Source organism: Microtus oregoni, unplaced genomic scaffold (genome assembly GCF_018167655.1).
Source record: "Microtus oregoni isolate MIOR12 unplaced genomic scaffold, Mior012 000086F_ref0000336, whole genome shotgun sequence".
NCBI classification, from domain to species: Eukaryota; Metazoa; Chordata; class Mammalia; order Rodentia; family Cricetidae; genus Microtus; species Microtus oregoni.
Window position 1 is genome coordinate 1,943,362 of NW_024544552.1, and position 7,074 is coordinate 1,950,435.

General features: G+C 38.8%; 1 non-coding gene across 1 annotated transcript; it reads left to right on the forward strand.

Moving 5' to 3' along the window:
* Positions 1-530: 530 nt before the first annotated feature.
* Positions 531-667, forward strand: LOC121442122. The gene has a single exon (XR_005973529.1). It is a non-coding gene; the product is annotated as a small nucleolar RNA SNORA2/SNORA34 family (small nucleolar RNA).
* Positions 668-7,074: the final 6,407 nt, after the last annotated feature.

Here is a 7,074-nt window from a genome sequence, read left to right on the forward strand (position 1 = left end):
TTTTGTACTCCTAAGATAATTTGTATATTGAAACAAATTCAAATTTTATCATTCTATTATATATATTTCTATTTCTGTTTACAATGTTTTTGTACACAAATGTAAAATTATTTTTGTTATACTGTATGTATGCATGTTTCCATATTCTTAAGATATTTTGTATAATGATACAATTTAAAGGTGTTTTGTAATATTGCACTATACATTTCTAACTTTGACCAAGATATCTTTATATATTGTTATAATTTTGAGGTCATTGTTCTCATTCTGCACATCTGTTAAAAGATTGTTTATAGTATGAAGCATTGGTCTTTAAGCTATATAGGTTATTAAGAATTACAGATTAATAGTCACCCATATTTGCTATACCTCGGGCACTTATGACTGACAATGTTCCTGCCTATGCCTCTCAACAATTCAAAGACTTTCTGGGGTCCTGGAAGATTTCCCATACTACTGACATTCCCCGAAATCCACAGGGACAAGCTATTGTGGAGAGGACCAACAGAGCTCTTAAAAAACTGTTGACTTTGGCCCTGAATCAAGGCCATCAGTTTGCTGAAGCTGTTGGTTTCAAGCAGGTGCCTAAATAAATGACTTTTTATAGTCTGTTGGCCATTTCGGAAATTTTAAAATGTTATGGTCAATTCATTAGAAAGAAACATCTGGAAAAAAAAGAAAAAAAAACAAAAAAACTGTTGACTGGGACTATCTTGCCAGAGGCTAGGAGACAATCCTCATCTGGCCTTAACAGGACTTTTCCATCTGACCTTTTCTATATGGACTTTCTCAGTTTTAATGACAAGGGGCTCAGTCTGGCCTACAATCATTGTACATCTCTGCCAATGAACACACTCCTGACCCTGGTAAGATGGAGAGATCCTATCTTTCTCCAATGGTAGTAGACAGCCCCCTGCTAACTGGTAAGAAAGGATATGATTGTGTTTTTCCTCAGACTGCCAGAACACCAATATGGGGCCTGGTAAGAGATGTATGCCCAGCCATGGATCAGCCTGCTTCTACCAAGGAGGAAATAACCTAGGATGGATAATGTATATACTCCCCTTTCTTGCTCTCATTGCCCCATGCAAACAAACTGATTTATTATTAGAAGAAGAAATTGGCATTTTAAATACCTTGATGAGACTCAATTGTGACCCTCACTTTATCTCATTTTGTATGACACCTTTTAAGATGATGAATGTTAGTCCAGCATGCTGGGAGATGGCTAAATATATTAAGAGCCCATGGTCAACTAAGTTTCTATATTATTCATTAGCGTTAACACATGAATTTCTTTTGACTAGATCAGATAATGGCAGAGGTTATTGTTTTGGACGTTTCATTTTTTGAAAAAGTTTGGCGAAATATAAAAAGACTATTTGATCCCTCCTGGATGCTCACATATGCCTTTATTGGCTGGTGGTATTGTTAATTCTCTTTAAATATCTTCTGCAGCATATTCAACAGCAGTGGACAGCAACTGAGGCAACTTTGCAGATGTTAGTGGTTCTTGGGCATCGGCATCCCTCTCGAAGTCCCCCGCAAGAGGCTGTGCATGCCTGGTTATCTGAAATTGAAAAGGCTACTGGCTAGTTCCCCCATCCTGGCAATTTTCAACGAATGAATGCTCTTCCAGGGCTGGTAGTAAATGACTGGTAAAAGCCTGTTTGGCAGGCCAATCTAAGACAGGCACAGTCCAGTTGCTGAGCCCTCCCGAGACAGGGTCAAAAAGGCCTGAGCAAAGAACTCTGGTTCCAGCTGAGCACTCATACAATAAATAAAAAAGGGTCCATATGTAGGAAGATAAGGCCTACAAGGTTGAGAGATGAATCAACCTGGTGTCTGCCTGAGGGCCTAGCAACGGTCACTGTCAGAGGTTTTGATCATACTTAGTCAACAAGGGGCAACCTTGCGAAGGCAATGGATTGGAATGCAGCCTGGGTGCTGGGAGGAAGGTATATAAGGCTCTCCCCACCTCTCAATAAATGAGTCTGCTTTGCCACTTGCCTGACTCCCAGAGTTGGTGATGTTGACTCCGTGCCTTCTCACCCCCTCCCCCAAGGGAGCCATCAGGACTCAGCTACAGCTGATGATATCAGGTTTTGTCTCTACTGGATAAATGTTTTGATTCTTGGTTTCTGCTTCTTCCCTGGACTTTAGGAGTGTGTTACAGCTGTGTGCTGCCTGTTGGGAAATTTTCCATGGACCAGTTTCCCTGGGATACTTAGTTGGTGTGTTCACAGGTTCCTGGTATTGGTAACAGGGATAATGGTATGAGTTGGGAGAAGGAAAGTTGGAGAAGACAGTATTTGTGATCTCTTGAGGATGGGTTCAGGAGGAAAGGAAGACTACAGTAGATTATCTGCTACAGATCTGGGGATAAGACAGGGTGATTGGATCTGAAGGAGCAGGAGAAAAGGTGTGAATCCTCTGTCACCCTACCTGCTTTCTTGGCAAGAGTAACTTTTTGGTTATCAAGGGGTGACTGCTGGGGTTGAGAAATAGGGCAATGAAATGAGTAGGGGAAGGGGAATTAGGAGGGGAATGATATGTGAAACCCACAGAAGATGGAAACAGGGGGCAGGGAATGCTATAAAGATTGATGTGTTGCAGAACTGGGGATGAGGCTAGCAGACTGGATCTAGGGGAACACAGAGAGAAAAGAGCATCATTTTTTATATAATCAATTTTACTGCATCCCTGAAACAATGCTATCATCACTGAGTGATATAGAGATAATTACATTCTTTAAGAATCAAGCATTTAGGCTCTCTTTTCCATCTTCCTCTCGGAGAGGCAGCTTCGCTTCTGCCTCTCTCTCCACTTCTCTGCTTCCCCCCTTCTCTGTCTCTTTCTCCTCTTCTCTCTCTCTCTCTCTCTCTCTCTCTCTCTCCCCCCTCTCGCTGTCCCCCCTTCACCCTTCCTCCTCCATAACCCCCTGAATAAACATTCAACCTCACCCTGCAAAAAAAAAAAAAAATCAAGCATTTAGAAAGAAGGGATGTAAATAAATGTGTTCGTCTGACATTCAACTCTCTGTGGATTCTTTGAGTAACTGTCATTTAGTGTTTGTAGTCTTTGGTCAAAAGAACCTAGAAACTGACAAAGCATCTGCAGTCCCCATATGTGCTTATACATGGAAGAGTGAATGGAAACAAATTAACCCTCACAAAGATTGAAACTAGATTCAAGTTAACTTAGTCCCCAGTTAGATAAATAGGATCTTGTCCCTATTACCACTTGCCAGGGAGTACAATAAAAATCCCTACTACAAAAAGATAATGTAATCTGGAGCTTCAATTTGTCTTTATAATTTATTCATATAAAGCAGGGATAAGCAACTATGGCCTGCCAGCTGATGTGACCACCATCTGTTTTTGTACAGACAGCAAGATGTAAAAGAGTTCAGAATTTTAATCAATTAAAAAGTAAATAAAGTAAAAGTTTTTTTTAAAAAAAAACAGAAAGTATATTATATTTTTAATTTTATTAATCATGCAAGTTGGTTTTCAATGACTACCACAAACATTAATTTACATATTATCTAAGCCATATTGGGGTTACCTTTGAAAAATTTAACACAACAGAGATTATGGTTCAAACCCTTAAATTATTCACCATTTGGCCCTAATCAGAAAAATACTAGACTCCTGATAAAGTGTTCAGAATGCAACAGAACTTTACAGATGCAGCAGAAGAAAGGAAAAAAGAACTAAAAGTCGTATAGAAGGCAAAGCACACCATAGGGACAGACTAACGAAAATTACTTTGTGAACTCGTTAAAAGAACTTCAAGATGATTTCAAATGTTACAAATTCTCTCAAATATGACCCACAATGAGTCTCACCTATGTGTAAGTCCCTTCATTCTACTGTGAACAGAATTGGACTTTCCAATTCCTAGTATAATACAGCAAAGATAATAGGGCTTCATGCCCATGCTAAAATGCATTTCCTAGAAATCTGTCTTATTATACATTGTATACAAAGATAGGTCCATGTAACCAGACTGGAGGCAGACATACCTCTTCAGTCACTTTGAAGAAGCAAGGTGTTGTGTTTTAAGAATACCAGTGAGAGCTCTGTATGCAAAACACCTGAGAAATTTCTAAAACAAAACACTCACAATTGGCAACCAGAAAGAAAAACAACTTCAGTCTTCTAATCACAAGGACCTAATTCTCTCAGCAGCTTGGAAGCACATGCCACTCTGCAGCAATGGCCACATCCCTGTACATACTCTGTAGATTCATGATACCTTGAGCAGAAGACTCAAGAAGATGGTACCCAGATAGCTGTGTAGGGAAATGGGCCAAAATGGTGTGTTATTTTAAGGTACTGAGTTTGTTACATAGCAATAAAAAACTACAATAATCAGTATTGGATGTAAAATAATGGACCCGTGAACTGAATGTTTTAAACTGGTGATGGGAAATAAAAATGCATGGAAGGACATCTTCAAAGTGGTGAAAGAAAACAGCTCTTGAATGAGTTCCAAACCCATGGAAATGCTCATTAAAAAGGGAGCAATTTTAGTTACTGAGTTTGTATCATGTCTCTCTCTACAACATGGAAAAATACCACATACTCATTGTAATGAGAACTCTCATCTGAAAATAGACAGTTTGGGATTATTTTCCAATTTGCTTTATTCCATGGCAATGACAGGCCTTTATCACTGAGTGAATGCAATAAAGCTTCTGCCTCTTGATTAACCATTATTTAGAAAGGGTAACCCACACAGGAGAAGCCATGAATGATGCAAATTCAAACCCAGTCTCTGGGTTTGTCTCTTTGGACCATTATGGATCTCAGATTTCATTTTTAAACAGGAGTGACAACAGTAAACCTGTGCTGATCTCTGGCGTTCCTCAAAATTTGTGAAGTGGTCTTCTCTTTCTTCTTTTCTGCTGCATGTTCTCACTCACTGGACACATCTTCAGACCCTATGTGTAGGCTTCACCCCTCATCCAGGGAATATTGTGTGGGAGGTCCTTCTGTCTATGTGTTGTTTTTATTAGTCATGAATAAGGAAACTGGGTTGGCCTATAGCATGGGAGGAGGAAGGTGGAGTTAGGAAGAAGCCATGGATCCTCCTCATGAGACAGATGCTGGGAACATTACCCAGTAAGCCACTGACATGTGGTGATATACAGATTAATATAAATGGGTTAAATTAACATGTAAGTTAGCCAACATGAAGCTAGAGCTAATGGGCCAAGCAATGATTTAATTAATATGGTTTCTGTGTGATTATTTTGGGTCTAAGCAGCCGGAAAAATAAGTGGTCTCCTTCAACAGAAATATAACTTTGCAACATACTGAAAACATTACAGAAAACCATAATTGATCAAAACCCATTCAACTTTTGATGTGGCCTCCATTTCAGTCTGTATTGTCACAGTCATATAGGAATCTCAGGATATGGACAGCACACCCCTCATTGTAGCTGATACCTTTTCCTTCCTTGTGTGTGCTCACTATTCTAAGGTCAACTGGAACATTCCATCTTCTTAGGAGATGTGCCTCCAGAGTTTTAAAGTTACCCTTACTATAATGCAGTATTAGCAAATTTCAAAACCAGAATGCAGAGGTGCTTTTGACAGAGAGCTGTATATGTTCCCGTGTCCTCACTTACTTATCATGAAGACTGCAACCTCACACTTTTAGCTTTACCAAAGAAGTTTTGTCAATATGTGTTCAAAATCATTTGATCTTGTCATTTAGGCTATTGCTAGACTTTGAGTCTTTCTTCACTTGTGCAAATAACCAAAAACATTGTTAAAATGTGTTCGGTTCCACACAAATGCATATAAAGGCAAGAGGAGTGAGTAGCACAGATGAAGAATTTTTTTTATACCACATACTTTCATGTATGTTTAGAGTAGGACCCAGATAAGCATTACTGCCCCAGAATAAAGCTCCTTTTATCGATCACTTCAATTTAATTTACCCTTCTTGACTCTATATGTAAAGGCATTATTGAAATAGTAGAAAAATTAATTCATACATATATTATCAAAGAAAATGTCTTCAAAAAGGTCCTATTAAGAGGAAAGAGACCCAAGACCTATGGCCTTTTGTAGAGAATATTTTACTGTCTTATTTCTTAAACTTTATACCAAAGAGTTCATCAGAGAAATGATAACATTGTAGATCATTATAATAATGATGATAATGAATACCTTATAGGGTTGCAGGTGGCCACATAGCTGTTATAACCCATAGCTGTTAGAAGAAAGCAGTTATTGATGCAAAAAAATAAAGATAAAAGAAGAACTGGGTTGCACAGCCTTGGATATCTATGAACTGGTAGGTATAAAGGAGGTCAGAAAATATATGAGGGATGATGGCATAATCTAGAAAGTCTCAGAGATGGAGAGGATGCTCAGAAAAAAGTACATGGATGTATGGAGAGGATGGTCCAGGCAAATAATAGTCACAATGATCACGTTGCCTGACAGAGTCAGAAGGTACAATGTCAGGAAAACAATAAAGAAGATAAGCCTGTTCTACCCACCCAAAGCTGGAGAAACCTTCAAAGAGGAACACAGTTATTAAAGGCTTTCACATTTACTCAGGTTTTTGAAGCCTTCCATTATACATTCATTCTTTCTTCGCGGCTAGGAATGCATGGGGTATTCAGCTGTGCCTGTCTTATTTCAATATCTGCCAGCTAAACTTGTGGCTTATGAGCTGCTTTTTCACAACCAATATACACATCTGAGTGCTGATGACTATCTCCATTCTCTCCCAAATGAATTCACCACACTGAGCCAGTGTATCTGCAAGTTTTACCCAGCTTCCACTGCAAATAAAGGCTAATTCCTCAGATACCAAGGCACTGTTATATAGAGAAAGCTTTCAGCAAAAAGAATAAACGGTCCTAATCACTGTACTATGTGGGTAAAAATTTGGTGGCTGACTATTTAGTTCAGGATAAGAATTTGGAGGGTTCTTCCCTGGAGAACATTATTTTTACCCATTCTAAGAAATCATTAGTTATCTATCTTTTTTCTTTTTTTCTAGATTTGGGCAACGTGAGGTTTACCCCTCCTGCATTAGCATGACT